Below are 24,265 nucleotides of genomic sequence, written 5' to 3' on the forward strand. Positions count from 1 at the left end.
GGCGTTGCTTTTTAACACTCTGGGTACCCTTTAGTGTTGTTTTTGCATGCATAGGGCTCTGTGGTCAAGTTAGCAATAACTATGCAACCCATAACACTTACATTAATCTAAGAAATAATGTTGTGATGTGTATTATTTACTATCTACAGGATAGTTACTATATAGTACATTCTTAGCCGCTTTTGTTTAAACCACTCTGATGGACACTCTTTCTATACAAGAAACACTACACGTAATGTCTTAATGTGTATATATTGGGTTTTGATGTGTTTAAAGGTTTAAGCCACTCTCTTTGTATGCTTTTTTTCTCCCTGTATTATGAGTCTCTCGTGATGAGCATGTATTCCTTAGTGAAGTAGATAAGAGGCCAGGTGCGAGCATTGGTGGGATTAAAGACATGTGTCTTATCCACTGTCACCACCACCCTAACGGTACACATAAGCAAAAGGCTTGGAGAGTTTGTGAATAATACAGAGGAGAGGGAGTCCACGTGTTGAAAGGTACCAGGAAGTCCACCAACATGTGACCACTGAAAACCATCTGTTGAAACTTATAACAAAGAGTGTTCGATTTTGAAACATTAAGTGCTTGATTTGCAGTAACTGTGGAACTAGAAAATGCTTTAATCTTTGTCAAATGTATTCTGACACACTGTCTTAGATTAAAGTAAACTGTGCACAAGTATAAACGCTGTTAAAGCCAACAGTAAATGCTAAAGCATATCAAGGAAATTACACAGTTTGGCAAAAGATCTGTGAATAAGAATAAGAATGAAAAAGTGAATTAAAAACAGTACCTGGATGGTGCAAAATATTACCGATTACCGAAGTTCCAGAATAAACAATGGAAAAAAACCTGGTAGAGAATTCAGGAATAGAAAACTAATCAGGAAGAAGATTTTGGAGTGGAAATCTTACAAGGGCACCTAAAGTAGGAGGAGATCGAGGGCTATAAGATATTTGTGAGTTGTTCCTTAGTTGGTCTTGAAGCCTACCAAGATGTAACTTGGGTAACCAATTTTTGACTGTCTACAGTGAGCTTTTTTGGACTCCCAAGTTGCTACCTAGTTTTACAAATATGTTTATATATAAATATGCCAATCAGAGCTCCTGTTGCTGCTCTGATACATTTGTGTTACAGTTTTCCTTCAGGTGGACAACACTGCCTGATTTTAGCAGGGAACCATGATGACTGCAGAGGACCTTTTGAACACTCTGGAGGATTTAAGAGAGGAGGAATTTACAAAGTTCAAATGGTATCTGAAGCAGCGTGACTTCCTGGGAGACTACCAGACCATCAAAGAGTGCGATCTGGAAAAGGCAGACAGGTTGAAAACAGTGGACCTGATGGTGAACGCCTATAAACCTCATGGACCTCTGGAGGTGACCAAGAAGGTTTTAGAGAAGATATCCAGGAACGACCTGGTGCAGAGTCTGCCGGACACCAGCTCAGGACCAGAAGGTCAGTCAACATTTTTACATTCGTATTTTCATTCATACTTGTAAAGGAACTGGGTCTCTCAGTACAGAACCTCATTACATTCACCAAAGAGTAAAAGTTGAGGTCCGATCTCGTTATTATGAGAAATGGTTATGATGAATGGCCTGATTTCATTCTCCTTTATTTTCTCCTTGGTTTGAGAAACTGGGAGATATTAATTTCACTGAGTAATGTGGATGGTTTACTTGATGTGTTTTTATGTCTTGAGTAAATAACCAATGAGATGTCCTAATGACTGATGAATGCAGTTGTGGACATGAGGTTGATATATTGATGGACTTGATGTAATAGACGCTAAGAGGAAATATATACTGTATATAACTAACTCTGACCTGTTCGAAGTTCATCTGTCCATTCAGAAGCAGCTAAACCTGAAGTTATAATAAGTAATAAGTCAAACTGCAAATATAATCTGTCTCGCTATCTCTCAAATTCAAATTAGCTTTATTGGCATGAATGTGTAACAACAATATTGCTAAAGCATCATACAAACTACATAAGAACAATCAACCCCATACATTTCATTAAACAGGTAATTAAAGCATAAAGTAATCAAAGCGCGTGTGTGTGTGTGTTACAAAAATAAATATATTATAAATAAAATTAAAGCTGCAAGCAGCGTTGGGCGGGCCCTCGCACTTGTAGCGCACTTTGCACAGTTTGGTGCAGATGTGAGCATGTACACTGAAGTTACAACAACTTCCTGTTTCATAGCGATTCATCGACGCCATGGACACGCCCATTGACGAAAACTTGCAAATAGCACAACTTTTCATCGTCAATGCCTTTAGAAGGCACAGCAGAAATTTGACGTCGATCCGACTAAATCCCTAGGAGGAGTTCGTTAAAGTACGAAGTGTGTAAATCATCCAAAAATGGCCGTAAAATTCAAAATGGCCGACTTCCTGTTGACTTTAGGCTATGGGTTCTTGAGGCTTTTTTGTGCGTCTTGATATGATAAATGTCCCCAGAAAATTTCGTACATGTAGGTTGAACGTGAACGAGGGGATAATCTTTTCCAATTTTCTAGGTGGCGCTAGCGAGTCATTTTGCCACGCCCATGTGCGAAACCCATAAAATACAAAAACAATTTTCTCCAGTTCTGACATGTTTGCAAAGTTTGGTGAGTTTTCGAGTATGTTTAGGCCCCGACAATGGAGCTTACTTTGCAGAAATTTATATATATATATATATATATAATCTTAGCAAATTCAATAGGGATTTGCACGGTCGTGCTCGGGCCCTAATTAAAATAAAATAAATAAATGAAACACTAACGTGTGTGTGTGTGTGTGTGTGTGTGTATTAATAAACAAAAACATAAAACAATAATTAATTGATGTCTCTCTCTGTCTTTGTGTGTGTGTGTCAGTGGAGGTCAGTGATGTTGGAGAGAACAGAGGACCTTCCTCCTCTCAGTGTGAAGGTAAGCTGCTGGAATCTCTGGTATGTACGGAAGCCCTGAAGGACAAAGTGAAGTTTTTGAGTTTACTTTCTGTGTGAGACATTATAACTTAAAGGTCTTAGAGTAATAAAAGCATTACATTAACTTCTTAACAAAGGCCCAGGAAGCTATGAAAACTTACAGAATAATTCAGTATTGACAAGTTCAAAGTCAATTACAGAAATCTCTAACTGTCGTTTTGATAACATTAAAGATATCTTGAATAAAAATTTGGACTAGTCACCATGACACATTTGATCTGTAATGTTAATTCTGGATAGTTAAAAATGTTTGAACGGCTTGACGTACTGTCCACTGATGGACATTGTGATGTCAAAGACACCTCACCACGTGTCAGTTTATATAGACGCTTACTAGTTAACATACATTACTCTCAATGTGAAGGTTGGTTCTAACCCTGGACTATTCAGGTTTTTATCTAGAAAAAAAAATACTAATCTTATAGTAAGCAAATCTAATCAAATTTTAAACCACTAGTATTTAGTATTAATAATCTTGTAATTGAATTAATTACACTAAACAAAAAGAGTGGTGGACAACCTGATTTATTTTAAGAAATACTATGGCTATATCTAAAATGCTTGCACTTAAATGTGATAGGTATGTGTAGGTGTACAAAAGAGAAGGATGGGTTCAAACCTAAACGTTAACTTAGCAACTACATATCTCTGAATACAAGTTCCAAATTCTTCTTAGTTTCTCTTCAGAAACGAACCTTTAGCAAAATAAAAGCTTTTACTGTAGACATGCAGCCTAATTCTATGATTTTTCTATTTATGTAACACAGATGTGATTGTTCCAGAACCAGAGCCACAACCCATCTCACATTACAAACACTTACTTCAGTCAAACCTCCAGGATAAGTTTATGTGTGCACAAGAGGGGTGGGCTCAGAAGAAGGATGAGCAGCTTCTGGATGAAATCTTCACAGAGCTGTACATCACAGCTGGGGCTGCCATACATATCAACATACAGCATGAGGTCAGGCAGATTGAGGCTGTGGTGAAGCCAGCTGAAACAGAGAAACCACTTAAACCCAGTGACATCTTCAAACCCCCCTCTGGGAGTTATAAACCCATACGAACTGTGCTGACCAATGGAATTGCAGGAATTGGCAAAACATTTCTTGTGCACAAGTTTGTGTTGGACTGGGCTGAAGGAAGAGCCAATCAAGATGTGCATCTGGTATTCCCCTTCACCTTCCGCCAGCTGAATCTATGGAAGGAAGAAAAATTGTGTTTGGCAGAACTGATTCATCGTTGTATTACAGAGACCAGATGCATCAAGGAAGAAGCTCTTAATCACATCTTTACAACTCTGCAGTTATCGGGAAACACCAACTATGACAAAAGTAAATTTAAACTTCTCTTTGTTTTGGATGGACTGGATGAGAGCCGCTTCAACTAGACTGCTCTACCAGTAAAAACCAGACAGTTAACTTCGATGTTACAGAGGCCACCTCAGTGGAGAAGCTGCTGACAAACCTCATCAAGAGGAACCTGCTGCCCTCTGCTCGCCTCTGGATAACCACACGACCTGCAGCAGCCAATCAGATCCATTCTGATTTTGTTAATATAGTGACAGAGGTCAGAGGGTTCACTGACCCACAGAAGGAGGAGTACTTCAGGAAGAGATTCAGAGATGAGGAGCAGGCCAGCAGCATCATCTCCCACATCAAGACATCACGAAGCCTCCACATCATGTGCCACATCCCAGTCTTCTGCTGGATCACTGCTACAGTTCTGGAGGAGGTGTTGAAAACCAGAGAGGGTAGAGAGCTGCCCAAGACCCTGACTGAGATGTATGCAGAATTCCTTGTGTTTCAGATTGATCAGACAAAAACAAAATATGGCCCAAAAAAGTGCATTCAGTACCTTAAGTCATTAGCAAAACTGTCTTTCCACCAGCTGGAAAAGGGCAACCCGATTTTCTACGAGAAAAATCTAAAAGAGAGCGGCATAGATGTCCACGGGGCCTCGGTGTGCTCAGGAGTGTTCACAGAGATCTTTAAAGAGGAACGTGGGAAGAGGAAGGAGGATGACAAGATGTTTAGCTTCGTCCATCTAACTGTTCAGGAGTTTCTGGCTGCTCTTCATGTCCGTCTGACCTTCACCAACTCTGGTGTCAATCTGCTGTCAGAAGAACAATCAACCTCCTGGTTTAAATTATTTAAACATAAACAGGATCTAAAATATCTCTACCAGAGTGCTGTGGACAAGGCCTTACAGAGTCCAAATGGACACCTGGACTTGTTCCTCCGCTTCCTCCTGGGACTTTCACTGCAGACCAATCAGACTCTCCTACGAGGCCTGCTAAAACAGTCAGAAAGTAGCTCACAGACCATTCAGGAAACAGTCCAGTACATCAAGGAGAAGTTGGAGGAAAATCTCTCTGCAGAGCAAAGCATCAATCTGTTCCACTGTCTGAATGAACTCAATGAGCGTTATCTAGTGGAGGAGATCCAACAGTCCCTGAGTTCAGGAAGTCTCTCCACAGATGAACTCTCTCCTGCTCAGTGGTCAGCTCTGGTCTTCATCTTACTGTCATCAGAAAAAGATCTGGACGTGTTTTACCTGAAGAAGTACTCTGCTTCAGAGGAGGCTCTTCTGAGGCTGCTGCCAGTGGTCAAAGCCTCCAACAAAGCTCTGTAAGTACAGAGGAAGTTGGATTTATTTGACATTTTAAATAGTCTGCTATCTTTTGAACGGGAAAGAGAGAAATCTTACTACTATTCATTTCTTTCCTACTCTTATTCTCAGGCTCAGTGGCTGTAACCTCTCAGACAAAAGAGGCATTCAATGGCTATAGTATAGAGAACAAAAATATACACACTATAAACAAACAAAGACATATTGACAAATAGTACAGTGAGCAGAGTGCAAAGGATACAGGAGTAAAACTATTATCATTATTATGTCCATGTCAGAGGTGGATGTGATATACAGATACATACACACATGGTGCGATGGAGCATAGTGCAAAGGATGCTGGAATAATTTCTATACAAGATGTCTGTCTGATAGTGCTGTAGCTAAATTTAAGGATGTAATTCCATCAGCTCTAAATTCATTATCAAGTCACAAAGTAACGAAGGACTCCTATGCTAATTTCAGTCCCTCCCAAATGATCATCTTGTTGATAGTGCTGCAGGCTCGCTGCAAATGACACTCGACTCTGTAGCCCCTCTAAAAAAGAAAATACTAAAACAAAGACGGTTAGCTCCATGGTATAATACTGAAACTCCATAGTCTTAAAACTTATAGGAAGGCCCTCCATAATGCCAGAGCAGCGTACTTACTCGTCATTAATAGAGGAAAATAGGAACAACCCCAGGTTTATTTTCGGCACTGTAGCCAGGCTGACAGAGAGTCACAGCTCTATTGAGCCAAGTATTCCCATAGCTCTCAGTAGTTACGACTTCATGAGCTTCTTTAATGATAAAATCAACCTGCCTCTTAGACCCCATCCCGACTAGGCTGCTTAAAGATGTTTTACCCTTAGTCAGCACCTCTATACTAGATATGATCAATCTATCTTTATCAACAGGCTATGTACCACAGTACTTTAAAGTAGCTGTTGTGGTGTCCGAACGATAATGCTGCGATGATGTGTTGAGAAGAAATCCGCTTGACACTGTTCTTGGTTATAAAAGTTTATTACATCAAAGAATTCAGCATCAATTACAAGCTCTGCAGCAGCTTGGAGAGTGACCCAGCCCAATAACCTCTCTGTCTCTCTGTACATCGAACACAGCTTATATAGGACATGTTTAGGTCTCTGCTAAAAACCATATAAGGGCAAAGTCCCTTCATAGACACTAATCACTACTCCCCCTATCACTGGGTCAGAGGTCAAATTCCATAGAAGGGTTCACTCTTTGTACACCCATCAATCATTACTTCCCCATAAGGGTTCACTGTTCCTCTCACCAGCTGCAGAGCATTATGTTAAACTGTAATGGTCAAATGCACATATGTTATATACCACACTGTAATTAAACCTCTTCTGAAAAAGCCCAAACTTGATCCGGATGTTTTAGCCAACTATAGACCTATATCTAAACTTCCATTTCTCTCTAAGGTTCTGGAGAAAGCAGTCGCTAAACAGCTGTGTGACTTTCTACAGAGCAATAGTTTATTTGAGGATTTTCAGTCAGGATTTAGAGCTCATCATAGCACAGAGACAGCACTGGTTAAAATTACTAACAACCTCCTTATAGCATCAGACAAAGGACTTGTCTCTGTACTGGTTTTATTAAATCTTAGTGCTGCATTTGATACCATTGACCATCAGATCCTATTACAGAGACTGGAATATTTCATTGGCATTAAAGGAACCGCTCTAAGCTGGTTTAAGTCCTATTTATCAGATCGATTTCAGTTTGTACATGTTAACGATGAGTCCTCCATGCATGCTAAAGTTAGTCATGGAGTTCCACAAGGATCTGTCCTCGGACCAATCCTCTTCAATTTATATATGCTTCCTTTAGGCAATATTATTAGGAAATATTCCATAAGCTTTCATTGTTATGCAGATGATACTCAGTTATATCTATCGATCAAACCAGATGAAACTCATCAGTTAGCTCAACTTCAAATGTGCCTTCAGGATGTTAAAACCTGGATGACCTGTAATTTTCTCATGTTAAACTCAGATAAAACTGAAGTTATTGCTCTGGGGCCTAAGCACCTCTGTGACGCATTATCTAAATATATAGTTTCCCTGGATGGCATCGCCCTGGCCTCCAGCACCACTGTGAGGAATCTTGGAGTTATCTTTCATCAGGATATGTCGTTTAAGTCTCACATTAAGCAAATTTCAAGGACCGCCTTTTTACGTAATATTGTGAAAATCAGGAACATCCTGTCTAAAAATGATGCAGAAAAACTAGTCCATGCATTTGTTACTTCTAGGCTGGATTACTGCAATTCCTTATTATCAGGCTGCTCGAAAAAGTCCGTTAAGACTCTTCAGCTGATCCAGAATGCTGCAGCACGTGTTCTGACAGGAACCAGGAAAAGAGATCATATTTCTCCTGTCTTAGCTTCTCTGCATTGGCTTCCAGTAAAATCCAGAATAGAATTTCAAAACATTCTTCTCACCTACAAAGCTCTTAATGGTCAGGCACCATCTTATCTTAAAGAACTCATAGTACCTTACTACCCCACCAGAGCACTGCGCTCCCAGAATGCAGGGTTACTTGTGGTTCCTAGAGTCTCCAAAAGTAGACTAGGAGCCAGAGCGTTCAGCTATCAAGCTCCTCTCCTGTGGAACCAGGTTCCAGTTTGGGTTCAGGAGGCAGACACCATCTCCACATTTAAGAGTAGGCTTAAGACTTTCCTCTTTGATAAAGCTTATAGTTAGGGCTGGCTCAGGTGAGTCCTGAACCATCCCTTAGTTATGCTGCTATAGGCCTAGACTGCCGGGGGATTTCCCATGATGCACTGAGCTCCTCTCTCCTCTACTTTCTCTCCCTCTGTATGCAACCTCATCCCATTATTGCATGTTACTAACACAACTTCTCCCCTTTCCGGTAGTCTTGTGCTTTCTCGTCCCTCTCCTCTCTCCTGCTATCACTTCCTGCAGGTTTTCTGGCTCTGGAGCTGTGGAGTCTGGATCTGTAGTTGCGGGTCACCTGCTTCCCCCGTGTTCCTGCTCGACACCCTCTGCTGCAACGACTATTGTTGCTAGTCTTATTGTTATTATTGTTATTATAATCATTAACATTACGATTGTTACCATTAACACTATTATAAATATCTGTACCATTTTTCATTTAGTCTATAGCAACATCACCTTTACTGTCTGTACCTCTGTGTGTGGATATTGTGTAGGCTGCCTCCCTCCCCTCTCTCTCTCTCCCTCCCCTCTCTCTCTCTCTCTCTCTCTCTCTTACCCCAACCGGTCGAGGCAGATGGCCGCCCACCCTGAGCCATGGTTCTGCTCGAGGTTTCTGCCTCTTAAAGGCAGTTTTTCCTTGCGTCTGTCTCCTAGTGCTGCTCTTGGTGGGAACTGTTGGGCTTCTGTAAATAGCATCATAGAGTACGGTCTAGACCTGCTCTTTTATGAAAAGCGCTGTGAGATAACTGTTGTGATTTGGCGCTATATAAATAAAATTGAATTGAATTGAATTAAATAACTTATGATAATATAACAGTATGAACAGCACTGAAATAGAGAATGGTGAATAAATAAGTAGTAACCAGTAAACAGGTGGCTGATTAGATAGTTACTGGGTTGTTGCACAGGAATTGTTCCCGACACCGTGAGTCAGAAATCAGCTGTTCATCCAAGTGATGGCTTGTGGGAAGAAACTGTTCCTGTGTCTGTTGGTTTTGGCGTACAGTGCTCTGTAGCACCTACCACAGAGGAGAAGCTGGAACAGGTTGTGTCTGTGATGAGATGGATCTGCAGTGATGTTTCCTGCCCGTTTCCTGACTCTGGAGGGCAGGTTGGCACCGATGATCTTTTCTGCAGTCCTGACTGTCCGTTGCAGTCTGCTCCTGTCCTTTTTGGTGGCAGATCCAAACCAGACAGTGATGGAGGTGCAGAGGACAGACTGGATGATGGCTGTGTAGAAGTGGATCAGCAGCTCCTTAGGCAGGTTGAGCTTCCTGACCTGGCGCAGGAAGTACGTCCTCTGCTGGGCCTTTGTGATGATGGCCTTCCATCATCAAGAATGACCTCCATCATCTCCTGAGGTGCAGTCGTTGGTGTAGAGGGAGAAGAGCAGTGGGGAGAGCACACACCCCTGGGGGGCGCCAGTGCTGATAGTCCAGGTGCTGGATGTGATGTTCCCCAGCCTCACCTGCTGACTCCAGTCAGTTAGGATATTTGTGATCCACTGACAGGTGGAGGCTGGCACAGTGAGCTGGGTGAGTTTGGTGCTGAGGATGTCCGGTATGATGGTGTTGAACGCTGAGCTGAAGTCCACGAACAGGATACTTGCATATGTCGCTGGAGAGTCGAGGTGTTGCAGGATGTAATACAGACCCAAGTTGACAGCATCATCCACTGACCTGTTAAGCTTGATTTATACTCCTGCGTAGGGTCTATCCAGGCATTTATACTTGTGCGTCGGTGTTTCTGTCATTCTGTAATTACACCCCCAAACGCTAATTGGCGGTAGCGCTGCAGCATCCACTGTGTTGACTTTTGCTGGCCGAGTCAGGTTTGTGTGGGGGTAAAATTGTATATGTGCAGCTGCTGTAGCGTTTTCAAATGTTACTGCCCAAATGGATCACATTCTGATGAAAAAATGAATTGATCCACCATGTCACAGCTTTTTTTTAGCCGCTAGATAAAGTTACTACAAAGCATGGGGGACTTCCGGTCGGCTCGGAGGCATTGCGAGGCTACCCAGCAGACCAATCACAGTGCTTACCGTCCGCATCGACTAGACATGTAGTTGAGGCTGAGTGCAGACTGAGGTGAGGACCCAAACGCAGATCACAGCAAGGAGGATGCAGTACAAACAAAAGATTTATTCAGCAACTTAAACAGGCAACATGCAAGGAAGCGATCCATGAAACAAAGGAACAGGCAGGAACACTCAACATTAGACGCAAGGACGTGACAAAGACTGAAGACACACACACACACACACACACACAGGGACTAATGAGCGGGGCGGGAGCATCACAGGTGAGGGGGATCAGGACACATGAGACACAGGCAGGCAGAGAGACAGCAGGGAAACAGATAGACACCAATAAAGCCATAGGGAAACTAATAACCAGGAAGAAACAGAATATAAATAACTGAACCAGAACATAAGCAGACAATCACCAATATACCAAAAAACTACAAAAACAGGGAAAACGGACTGAACTAAGATTAAACAGAACGCAGAGCAAACATGGAAAAAATATCGAAGTATGCGGACAAGGAGTAGACACTAAGACATAGATAAGAATGCAGGACATGACTAGAATACAAGACAAGACAGATACTAAGAAAGCAGCTGGTCTGCACAGATTTTCAGGCAGGATGGTGGCACACCGTCTGGGTCAGGAGCCTTCCTGATCTTCTGCCTCTGGAAGAGCTGGCTCAGGTCTTCTTCACAGATCATGAGTGCAGATGAGGGATCAGAGAGGGGGGGTGACAGCGTGTCAGAGGGAGGAGGTGATTGTTTGAAGATGGTGTTGGAGTATGGGAGAGGTGTGACTGTGGGGGTTTTCAAACCAACAATAAATGCCATTCAGCTTGTCAGCCAGTTGCTGAGTACCAGTAGCTGGCAGACAAGCTGAATAGCTTTATTCCCTGGGACCTATTCATTGAGTTTTAAAATCCTTTCGCAACATATTCCATGCCAATGGTGCAGAATACACAAATGCCCTTTTTCCAGTTTCCATACGGTTATTTGGCACATCAATCATAAAGAAGTTCTGTGAAAGCATAGTGTTGCCCATTACTTTTTTACGTGATAAGAACACATAGGTAGTGTGGCAGCAGATCAAGTAATTGACCTGATATATAAAGGTATACTAATGAGCCTATGGTTGGCAAGAGCAGATGCCAATAATGACGAGCACTGTAACCGGTGCACATTTTCTCTTTCTCCCTGTCCTGGGGCCTCATGTATAAAAGACTGCGCAGCTTTCATACTGAAAGATGGCGAACTTACAAATCTTGAAAAGTACGTACGCACAGAAATGTATGTATAAAACCAGGCATTTGCCAGGACCTACAAACCTTTCCTTTATACATCTCAATCAATGTGAAATTGGGTGCACATGCACGAACCCCGCCTTGTGAGAAACCCTCAGTGGTTATAGCCTACTTGTATTTACCGGGATGGCGCTGTTCCGTCAGGTTGATCTGTCTAATGCTGGACCCAGTGCAAGTGGTGAAGATGTGCCGGGTGACAAGGCAGATCTGTTTTTGCGCCACCATGGTGTCTCATTGCACCCTGTGCGCCTGACAGCAGTCTCTTCACTTCAGCAATTTTACAATTAAAAACTAAACTGTAGACTAAATGGTGATGCACACAGGATGTTAAAAAACTAGTGATGCACTATTCTGTAAATCTTTAATACTATTAGATGTTATCTTGGATTGTTACGGTGATAATAATTCCATCATTTGGCTGAGTTAAAGTCTGAAAAGGACTCTGTAGATATATTCATGTATAATATCTGGGCGAGCCTACATCTTTCCACCTGACATTATCCTGGCCTTATGCTGGCAGTTCAACAGCACAGCCGACCATGAGACATGGCATAAAGTCTGGTGTTATGCTGAGTTTTGCATGCCTGCTGAGAATTGCCTGCACCTCCAAATACTGCTTTTAAATGCTATAATATTCTTTGTGGGGATGGATTTAAAATATATCTTTAATGAACGTTTAGAGTCATTAATATTTTATTACATTTATTAGAAGTAGCAATCCTTGAGATTCAGCTAATATATTAACCGCATTTAATCATTGCGCACAGCAAAGTGTCTGAAAAGGACCTTAAGAGTTGGGTCCATAATTCAACAAATCAGATCATGTAGGCTACCAGCCAAGTATTGCTTCCACCTCTTTTCTCAGCATACATGACCGTTACTCCCCGCGAGGTGCATGCAATTCTCACCAGGCATCTAAAATTCAGCACAACAACAGCCCTCTCCTCTGTGCTTACGCGGCTAATGACGTGTGAAACAATGTAAAATTAAAATTGTGAGAAGCATAATTATACCTATTCTTCCCACATTCATTATTATACATCAAAGTGTACATGAAAACCAGCGTACATAACCTTTGTGCGTAGGCAGCGTTTATACATGAGGCCCCAGGTCACACAAATTGTATGCATGCCAAGTAGTGTAGGTCTGCCATTTAAATGGCGCACAAACCGTACTTGAGTTTTACATCAACAAAATAAAATTTCAAAGGCTTTCATTTGGGGCTTATAATTTGGATTTGAAATCTGATGGCAAAGTTTAATAAATGGCCAGCATCTCAAAAATTTTGATTTTTGTTTTAAATATTTTTAGATGCACCTGTACTGAACAGCATAAAGATGAACTTCTTCAGAGAAATTCGTTTCACTGCAAATTTTATCTTTAGACTAGAACAAGCAAGGATTTTAGCCAGTGTGGATTACCATCTAGATGAAGCAGATTTTTTCAGCTTTACTGTTTTAATTTTTGATTCACAGATAAAATACAGGTTCAATAGTTGTTGAATTGTACTTTCTGATTGTACTTCAGTCCAGACTCAATCAATGACACAATAATTGTATAACAACATAATAACAACATTTTAATTTGTGTTGATTATTGTCTCTTCAGACTGAGTGGCTGTTACCTCTCAAAGAGATGCTGTGAAGCTCTGTCCTCAGTTCTCAGCTCCCAGTCCTCTAGTCTGAGAGATCTGGACCTGAGTAAAAACAACCTGCAGGATTCAGGAGTGAAGCTGCTGTCTACTGGACTGGAGAGCCCACACTGTACGCTGGAAACTCTCAGGTCAGATCACAGTACAGTTAGTGTTTAGACCAGTGTAGACAAGTATTGGCACATGGGCCAAATTCACCCCTCCAGCAAATTAAATAAAAATAAAGACTTTTTAAATTTCGTAGTTAAAAACCCATGTTTAATGGCTATTCTTATGTAAAGCCCAAAAAACACAGCTCGCACTGCTGTTTTCCAGCTCACCTACAGCTAGATATAATTCATCGACTCTACTCTGGCTCCTACATCAGCCTGCACTCAGCAGGTTAGCTCTATGCTAAGTAGGTAGCTATGTTTGCTAGCGATGCAGTAACAAATTATTATTAATAATTGGTGTGTATATAGACAGTTTCAACAAATATGACAAAAAGTGTTTCAGAAGCAACTTGCTTACCCTGCCTTTAACGGTACACACAGTCTAAGGGTGTTTTACACACACAGTGGCACAGACAGTAACCGGTTATTGTCACAGCCTCACATGTTAGAAGACTCATTTACACATGCAGAGAAACACACAGGAAGAGACGCTATCTTGTATTGGGTTAAAAGGCGAGAATATTTTACAGAAAGGACCATGTAGAGCAACAGTGAACACACCTGTTGGTGCTGACGTCATTCAGTACCACGTCTGACATTTGGTCTTGATTTGTAATAAACAACTTTAGAGAAGCACCGATTGTATTTTACCTGGCCGATTCCGATTTTTTTAATTCAATTCAATTCAATTTTATTTATATAGCGCCAAATCACAACAACAGTTATCTCACAGCGCTTTTCATAAAAGAGCAGGTCTAGACCGTACTCTGTGATGATATTTACAGAAGCCCAACAGTTCCCACCAAGAGCAAGCACTAGGCGACAGAGGCAAGGAAAAACTTCCTTTTAAGAGGCAGAAACCTCGAGCAGAACCATGGCTCAGGGTGGGCGGCCATCTGCCTCGACCGGTTGGGGTGAGAGAGAGAGAGAGAGAGAAAGAGAGAGAGAAAGAGAGTGAAAGAGAGAGAGAGAGAGAAAAGAGAGAGAGAGAGAGAGGGATGTAAGGAGAGAGAGAGGGGAGGGATGCAGCCTACACAATATACACACAGAGGTACAGACAGCGAAGGTAATGTTGCTATAAACTAAATGAAAAATCGTACAGATATTTATAATAGTGTTAATGGAAACCATCGTAATGTTAATGATTATAATAACAATAAGACTAGCAACAATAGTCGTTGCAGTAGAGGGTGTCGAGCAGGAACACGGGGGCAGCAGGCGACCCGCAGCCACAGATCCAGACTCCACAGCTCCAGAGCCAGAAAACCTGCAGGAAGTGATAGGAGGAGAGAGGAGAGGGACGAGAAAGCACAAGACTACCAGAAAGGGGAGAAGTTGTGTTAGTAACATGCAATAATGGGATAAGGTTGCATACAGAGGAGAGAAAGTAGAGGAGAGAGGAGCTCAGTGCATCATGGGAAATCCCCCGGCAGTCTAGGCCTATAGCAGCATAACTAAGGGATGGTTCAGGACTACCTGAGCCAGCCCTAACTATAAGCTTTATCAAAGAGGAAAGTCTTAAGCCTACTCTTAAATGTGGAGATGGTGTCTGCCTCCTGAACCCAAACTGGAACCTGGTTCCACAGGAGAGGAGCTTGATAGCTGAACGCTCTGGCTCCTAGTCTACTTTTGGAGACTCTAGGAACCACAAGTAACCCTGCATTCTGGGAGCGCAGTGCTCTGGTGGGGTAGTAAGGTACTATGAGCTCTTTAAGATAAGATGGTGCCTGACCATTAAGAGCTTTGTAGGTAAGAAGAATGATTTTAAATTCTATTCTGGATTTTACTGGAAGCCAATGCAAAGAAGCTAAAACAGGAGAAATGTGATCTCTTTTCCTGGTTCCTGTCAGAACACGTGCTGCAGCATTCTGGATCAGCTGAAGAGTCTTAATGGACTTTTCGAGCAGCCTGATAATAAGGAATTGCAGTAATCCAGCCTAGAAGTAACAAATGCATGGACTAGTTTTTCTGCATCATTTTTAGACAGGATGTTCCTGATTTTCGCAATATTACGTAGGTGAAAAAAGGCGGTCCTTGAAATTTGCTTAATGTGGACTTAAACGACATGTCCTGATCAAAGATAACTCCAAGATTCCTCACAGTGGTGCTGGAGGCCAGGGCGATGCCATCCAGGGAAACTATATCTTTAGATAATGCGTCACGGAGGTGCTTAGGCCCCAGAACAATAACTTCAGTTTTATCTGAGTTTAACATAAGAAAATTACAGCTCATCCAGGTTTTAACATCCTGAAGGCACATTTGAAGTTTAGCTAACTGATGAGTTTCATCTGGCTTGATCGATAGATATAACTGAGTATCATCTGCATAACAATGAAAGCTTATGGAATGTTTCCTGATAATATTGCCTAAAGGAAGCATATATAAAGTGAAGAGGATTGGTCCAAGGACAGATCCTTGAGGAACTCCATGAGTAACTTTGGCGTGCATGGAGGACTCATCGTTAACATGTACAAACTGAAATCGATCTGATAAATAGGACTTAAACCAGCTTAGAGCGGTTCCTTTAATGCCAATGAAATATTCCAGTCTCTGCAATAGGATCTGATGGTCAATGGTATCAAATGCAGCACTAAGATCTAATAAAACCAGTACAGAGACAAGTCCTTTGTCTGATGCAATAAGGAGGTCATTAGTAATTTTCACCAGTGCTGTCTCTGTGCTATGATGAGCTCTAAATCCTGACTGAAAATCCTCAAATAAACTATTGCTCTGTAGAAAGTCACACAGCTGTTTAGCAACTGCTTTCTCCAGAACCTTAGAGAGAAATGGAAGGTTAGATATAGGTCTATAGTTTGTAAAACATCCGGATCAAGTTTGGGCTTTTTCAGAAGAGGTTTAATTACAGCTACTTTAAAGTACTGTGGTACATAGCCTGTTGATAAAGATAGATTGATCATATCTAGTATAGAGGTGCTGACTAAGGGTAAAACATCTTTAAGCAGCCTAGTCGGGATGGGGTCTAAGAGGCAGGTTGATGGTTTAGATGAAGAAATTATTGAAGTTAGTTGGTAAAGATTGAGGGAAGCAAAACAGTCTAAACATGTATCTGGTTCTACAGCTGTTTCTAAGGTTCCTGAGTTAAGAGATAAGTCGGTGCCAGTTGAGGGCAGGTCTTGGTGAATTTTGTCTCTAATAGCTAGAATTTTATCATTAAAGAAGCTCATGAATCGTAACTACTGAGAGCTATGGGAATACTTGGCTCAATAGAGCTGTGACTCTCTGTCAGCCTGGCTACAGTGCTGAAAAGAAACCTGGGGTTGTTCCTATTTTCCTCTATTAATGACGAGTAGTACGCTGCTCTGGCATTACGGAGGGCCTTCCTATAAGTTTTAAGACTATCTTGCCAAATTAAACGAGAATTTTCCACTTTGGTGGAACGCCAATTCCTCTCAAGTTTCCGTGATATTTGCTTTAATTTGCGAGTTTCAGTATTATACCATGGAGCTAACCGTCTTTGTTTTAGTATTTTCTTTTTTAGAGGGGCTACAGAGTCGAGTGTCATTCGCAGCGAGCCTGCAGCACTATCAACAAGATGATCGATTTGGGAGGGACTGAAATTAGCATAGGAGTCCTCCGTTACTTTGTGACTAGATAATGTATTTAGAGCTGATGGAATCGCATCCTTAAATTTAGCTATAGCACTATCAGACAGACATCTTGTATAGAAATTTTTGCCCAATGGCGAGTAGTTCAGCAATACAAACTCAAAAGTTATCAAACAGTGGTCGGATAAAGAGGGATTCTGTGGGAACACCACTAAATGTTCAATTTCAATACCATACACCAAAACAAGGTCAAGGGTGTGGTTAAAACAGTGAGTCGGTTCATGAACACTCTGAGAGAAGCCGATGGAATCTAACAAGAGATAAACGCAGTACTGAAGCTGTCATTCTCAACATCACATGAATATTAAAATCCCCTACAATAATAACTTTGTCCGTTTTAAGGACTAAAGTTGACAAAAACTCTGCAAATTCAGATAAGAATTCAGAATACGGGCCAGGTGCTCGGTACACTATAACAAAAGAATTGGTTGCAGTGATTTCCAACTTGGGTGCGAAAGACTAAGAACAAGACTTTCAAATGAGTTATAGTTTAGTTTAGGTTTAGAGCTGATTATAGGCTAGAGTCGAAGATAGCTGCAACTCCACCTCCTCGGCCTGTGCCTCGAGGAATGTGAGTATTAATATGACTGGGAGGGGTGGATTCATTTAGGCTAACATATTCTCCATCACCCAGCCAGGTTTCAGTAAGACCAAATAAATCAATATCATAATCTGATATTAGTTCATTTACTAGTACACCTTTAGAAGAGAGAGATCTGATGTTTAAGAGTCCACATTTAACTCTCCTATTGTTTGCACTATTGCTCTTGTGGTTTTAATTTTTATAGGTTTTTATGCACAGCTCCTCTTCTGTTTACCTTTTTAAATAATTTCGATGGTCGGGGGACAGACACCGTCACTATAGGATTTTCACTAAGTAACTCCTGAAATGGAGGAGCAGAGAAGTGTGTTAGACTGCGACTCTGCGTAGGGTTTTGGGTGGGTAACTGCTGAAAAAGAAGGGCAGAGAAGTGTGTTAAACTGCGACTCTGCCTCCTGGTCTCAACTCTGGGTTGTCATGGATTTGGTCCACTAATAAACTTGGCCAGATTTCTAGAAATGAGAGCTGCTCCTTCCCAAGTGGGATGGATGCCGTCTCTCCGGATCAGACCAGGTCTTCCCCAGAAAGTCTGCCAATGATCAACAAAGCCCACATCGTTTGCTGGACACCACCTCGACAACCAGCGGCGGAATGACGACATGCGGCTATACATGTCATCACTGGTCAGATTTGGCAGGGGTCCAGAGAAAACTACGGTGTCCGACATTGTTTTTGCATATGTACACACCGACTCAACATTAATCTTAGTGACCTCCGATTGGCGTAACCGGAGTCATTACCGCCGACGTGAATAACAATCTTACTGTATATACGTTTATCCTTAGCCAGCAGTTTCAAATAAGACTCAATGTCGCCCGCTCTGGCCCCAGGGATGCACTTAACTATGGCTTCGCTAACTTCACGTTTCTCAAAATGGAGCTGCCAATGATCAGAGTTGGTTTCTCAGCGGGTGTGTCGCTGAGTGGGGAAAATCTGTTAGAAACGTGAACAGGTTGATGATGCCCCGTGGACTTTGAATGCTTACTATTCCTCCTTCGGACAGTCACCCAGCCCCCTTCCTGGCTGCACAGGGGATGCCGGAGGACGGCTACCAGAGGCTAACTCAGGCCGTTCCGCACCGACTACCGGGGACTGGCTAGCTACAGTAGCTAAAGACTGATCTACCAAGGTGCGGAGCCGGACTTCTACTCACTGAGCCTCGCCTCCATGTCTATAAATAAACTACACTTATTACATGTACCATTACCGCTAAAGGAGGCAGAGGAGTAACTAAACATCTGACACACCGAGCAGGAGAAAGTAGGAGAGAGAGAGGGAGAAGGAGAAGCCATCGCTAGCTGCTAAGCTAAAGTCGCTAACGGCTAAGCTAAAGTACTGTAGCGTCAGTTACCAAAACTTTAGAACAACTATGAGATTGAACAGCAGTCACTAAAAGATGGAAAGAACTGTGAGTGCTTAGGCAAAATTACTGTAAAGAATAAGTGTTTAGCGAACAGTTGGCCGCTGTAATCAAACAAATGTAACTGTTATTTAGCGAGAGCAGCACAACACGGTACCAACACACAAGCACCGGAAACGGAAATGAGTCGACACGCTTACCGCAATACGTCAGCACGTCCCACCTGCCGATTTTGGCTGCAGTTAGGGCAAGCAGTAGGCCTATTTTTTTGTATTCCAACTGAGTGCGTCTGAACCAAAAGATTTGGAGAATCAATAAACCCTAATCGATTTCATATAAAATGAGTTCAGATAGAGAATTGTAATGTTGGTTTTGATAAATCTTACATTAAATGCTCAGCCTACATGCAGGTAGTAGGCTGTACACGTGTACACAGCTCTGTGTCGTCTTCTTGAAGCAGCACCGACATTGAAGAACTGCAGTCTGCTCCACATTGATGTCTTGTGTTTGCTGTAGTGAAACAAGGCAGAAGAACAAAATGCTAAAAAACAATATATGTACACTTTGCAGACTGTGCTGTTTGTTTTTCTCTATGTACTAGGGATGTTGCAAATATGCTGTTGATTTTTGGCTGAGCCAGAGTTCTTTGCTAATGCAAGTCTGACCCAATACTTTTGAATTATTGAATGTATGAATATGTATGAACTATTTGAATGTTGATTAAATATATACCTGGTACTAGGGTTGAGCGATCTTCTCTGTTTTCATATTGTCTAATCATGGCTACTTGAGATCACCGATTGGCAATCTGATCGTTGCAGCATGCCAGTGGAATTCAGGCTTATTACCTTTAAGAGAAATCACCAGATACATCGGTAAATGCACAGTAGTGTTTCCCACAGAATTACCGTGTAACTTTGGCGGTACGAGTGCACGCTAACCTCACATGTGTTTGTGAGAGGGGAGCAAGCAAGCAGAGGAGCTGAGCGAATCTATGCACAGCTCCACAATGAATTTGATTTTACTCATATTAAATAGTATTTAATACGTGGCGGTCATTATTGATATTGTGATGTGTCGTGGTGCCACAAATACACCACTGAATGGGGAAACACTGCAGTGGGGTGCAGATTCAAGAGACGTTTTTTATGTCATCTTAGTTCTGATAGTGAATTAGTTAATATCGACGCATGATAAACGCGATAAATAAATAAATCGCTGATCATCCCTTTGATCGTCGATAGCCAATCCAATCGCTAATCGGCACAAGCCTACTGGCCACTTTTATGATGCAGCTATAGCCTTGTACATTCGACACACCTTAGTTTACACAAGCATCTACATCCCAAAACTGAAGATCCTGATTGAAAAATATTAAGTTCAGAAACATGAAGAATTTAGGATATGAATGAATGTTTATCATAAAAAAATTTGACTCTTGAAATTGAAATCAAGACCTGTCCATCTGCTGAAACTACTAGTTGAGTGTTTGTTATACTGATCTTTGCTGAAAAAAAGACAGAAGAAGAGCAGGGAGATAACAGATCTGTTAATGGTTAGTTACAATCACACAATCTTAATTTTCACCTATATACAAGCACAACTTTGCACTGCAGGCTTTTTTAAAGGAAAGTAGCACTGTAAAGCTAGCATGTTGAGTTGGACAAAACAACATAGATATACATAACAGTAATAAGATTTTTGAAAAGGGTCGATACAGATCTATTAAAATGTTTAACTGTATGGACCTGGACTGAGTGTGAGACCTTTGGATGTGGAGAAGAACACAGAACATGAATTATCATTAGATCTTGACCGACTGAGATTTAAATATTAAGTTATGCTGCTGTGCCTCGTGCTTAAATGCGCCTAGAGTCTCTCTTAATGGAGATTGACCCTGTTTCACCCAGACATATTCAGTGTTCATTTTAAGATCCTGCTGCCCATCCACACATCACATTCACACTAACAACAGTAGTGATATCAAAGTGAAATGATATTAAGGAATGCGATTAGAACAATGCTTTATGAGGCGCTACACAAACGGTGAAGAAAAACAGAACAGGAGAATTGTCTTGGAGGAGAAAGGACAACAACCCCACAACACATGAACAGACAACAGATGGGTGAAAAACTTGTCAGATAGGGAACTCACTCAACCAGAGAAAGACGTTCTGGCCAAAGGATTAAACTTTGCCATTACACCACAGCAACTACCGATAGTAGACCTCATCACAGCCACAGAATCGGCCATTAGGAATAAACAAATTAACAGAAACAGAAGCGGAACAGCTCAGACTAAAGGTATCTGCAGCCCTTTCTAATGCGAAGGCCCCCCCTTCCAACCTCACCATCCAAGAAAGGAAGGCTGTGACATCTCTGAGCAAGGATCAAAACATCACTATCCTACCTGCTGACAAAGGAAGATGCACGGTAGTACTTAACACAGCTGACTACCAGAACAAAGTCAACACACTACTAATGGACACAAACACGTATGAGACGCTGAGACGAGACCCAACCAGCGGATACAAGAAAAAAGGCCATAGAATGTCTACAACAGTTACAGAAGGACAAACCATCACCCGTGAACAATATTACCGTTTGTATCCTGGAGAAGCCATTCCATGCATTTGGACTACCCAAGATACACAAAGAAGGAGCCCCACTCAGGCCGATAATCAGCAGCATTAACTCGGTCACCTACAACATTGCCAAACACATTTCCACCATCTTAGCTCCATTGGTGGGAACACGCCTCACCACATCCAAAACTCTATTGACTTTGTACAAAGTTCGAGGACTGAAACTGGATCCAGATGAAACCATGGTATCCTATGACGTGACTTCTTTGTTCACCTGCATCCCCACCATAGAGGCAGTAGAAACCGTTAGGAAACAGCTAACACAAGACCACATCCTGGACAACAGAACTAGCCTCAGCCCTGACCAAATCTGCAAATTACTCGACCTCTGTCTAAACACCACCTACTTCCAGTACAACGGAGGATTCTACAGACAGAAGCATGGCTGTGCCATGGGCTCACCGGTATCCCCGACTGTGGCAAACATCTACATAGAAGAAGTGGAGAATAAAGCCCTCAACTCCTTCAGAGGAACAGTAGCGAGCCACTGGTACAGATATGTGGACGACACCTGGGTCAAAATTAAAAGCCATGAAGTGCAAGCCTTCACAGAACAACTCAACCCTGTGGACAGTAATATCAAGTTCACACAAGAAGATGTTCACAACAACAGTTTGGCCTTCCTGGACCTGAAGAGGACAGGAGCCTGCAGATTGGTGTTTACAGAAAACCCCACACACAGACCAATACTACTGTTCGATTCCCACCCACCCTGGAGCACAAGCTAGGGGTCATGAGAACACTGCACCACAGAGCGGAAAACATACCAACAAGCGCCCAAGCCAGAGAGAAGGACCAGAACCACCGGTGGTCGTTCAGTCTTGGCCACAGGTAGTCTTAACGACTGTAACGACTGTCGTCAGCAACAAGGAACACTAACGACCAGCGGTATCGATGACCCGGGCCAACGACCCCACTGAGGTTAAATAGCTGAGTTTCCCTGCCAGTCATCAGAACTGAAGAAGTCCTTTGGATGAGGGACGAAACGTCTTCCAGTATCTTCAACCAAGTCCAGTTTCCCTTCATTTTAACCTTCGTTGGAGAACTATGACCTGGATGACTGAGAATCTTCATAGACATCGGTGAAGAAAAAAGTTATAAATACAGAGGAACACTGTAGAGTCTTTCTCCCACCGTGGTTTATATATTCCAGCTCGTGTCATGCCTCTTTTAAACGTCATGGCTGCCGAAAGGCTTCCACAAAGGAACACTAGTATATCCTCGCTTGAAGTTCCTCTGCAAGCCTCCTCGATCCTCGATCCCCTAGGTGTACATTAGGAATTGAGATTTCTTTCAAGATGGCACACTGAGATTGATTTCCGGTCATAGGCAGAAGGATGGAGAATTGAGGAGGCACACATTAGGGAAATGAGAAAGGCCCAGAGCACACAAGACAGGAGGGAACCTGGAAAAACACTGCAGAAACCCAGAAAACAGCTGGAGTCAGATTCAAGACAGAAAGTAACAAAAGTACCAACATGTCTGATTTGATCTTTATTCCAGACTGGCCTGAGATCAGCAGCATGTTTTGATCTGTGTTGACATGAATAGGTGTATGAATGTTGCTGACATTTGGATGATGTCTGTAGAAGGCTGACATTATGATGATCCACAATAACACAATGACAAAGTCCCTCTACTCATTTTAGGGAAAAGCACATTGATTAGGACATAGTAATGTTGAGCTCCACATTTAAAACCTGAACACATCTGATTGGATTAGAAATGGATCTTTATCTCCATTTATTGTTTATTCAGCTTGGAGGACTGCAGTTTGTCAGAGATCAGCTGTGCTTCTCTGGCCTCAGCTCTGAAGTCCAACCCCTCCCATCTGAGACATCTGGACCTGACTACAACTCCGCAGGATTCAGGCGTGAAGCTGCTGTGTGGTTTTCTGGAGAGTCCAGACTGCAGACTGGAGGCTCTGGGGTCAGACACCATTTTTTTCCTTCTGTGCTGAGATTAATATGTATGAATGTTGTGGTGAAACTAAAGAGAAGACATAAGGCTGATATTATACTGATCCACAGTGAGGACCTTAATACTAAGTCTATTTTCTTCTTCAGGGGTTTGGTCCATGACTGTGGCAGAGCAATGTTGAGCTTCACATTAAAAGCTTAAAGAGAAAATTTTTATGATTTTAATCCTTTGTTTCATTACAATGGGGGTAATTGAATGTAAATGAGCATGTTTCCTGCACCCGAGCTCCCCGCTCATTTTTGGGTCTGGGCTGTTGTTCAAACTACAGATTGCTTCTTTTTTTACATGGCCGCTTCCACCAACATTCGCACCTAGAGAGCACTCGTGAAACTGAGATCAAACTGAAACTCTTAAACTCCTGATCTTCATCTTATATTCCACATCATGTTTTGTTTAAATAAATGATAATAAAATATAGAAATAATCTCTATTTCAACTATCAGACAAAAACAATATATTCAGTATTGCTTTTTCCAACATTGTTATGAGCTATGTGATGCTTATATTGACAGAAAAGTTAAAGTGAAGAAGCTTTGATTTGAGACGCCACTATTCTAAAAGAAATATTGTAGATATCTTTTGTTCACTTTTCCCCAAAGTTCATCCTGACATATT

The 24,265-nt window shown here is 41.9% G+C and overlaps 1 pseudogene; it reads left to right on the plus strand.

Annotated features, from left to right (window-relative positions):
• The first annotated feature begins 587 nt into the window (after nt 1-587).
• On the plus strand, nt 588-5,616 carry LOC119884414 (annotated as a pseudogene).
• Nucleotides 5,617-24,265: the final 18,649 nt, after the last annotated feature.

The sequence above is a fragment of the Micropterus salmoides genome, unplaced genomic scaffold (assembly GCF_014851395.1).
Source record: "Micropterus salmoides isolate LMB-PRFRI ecotype aquatic unplaced genomic scaffold, ASM1485139v1 Ms_hic_scaffold_3424, whole genome shotgun sequence".
NCBI classification, from domain to species: domain Eukaryota; kingdom Metazoa; phylum Chordata; class Actinopteri; order Centrarchiformes; family Centrarchidae; genus Micropterus; species Micropterus salmoides.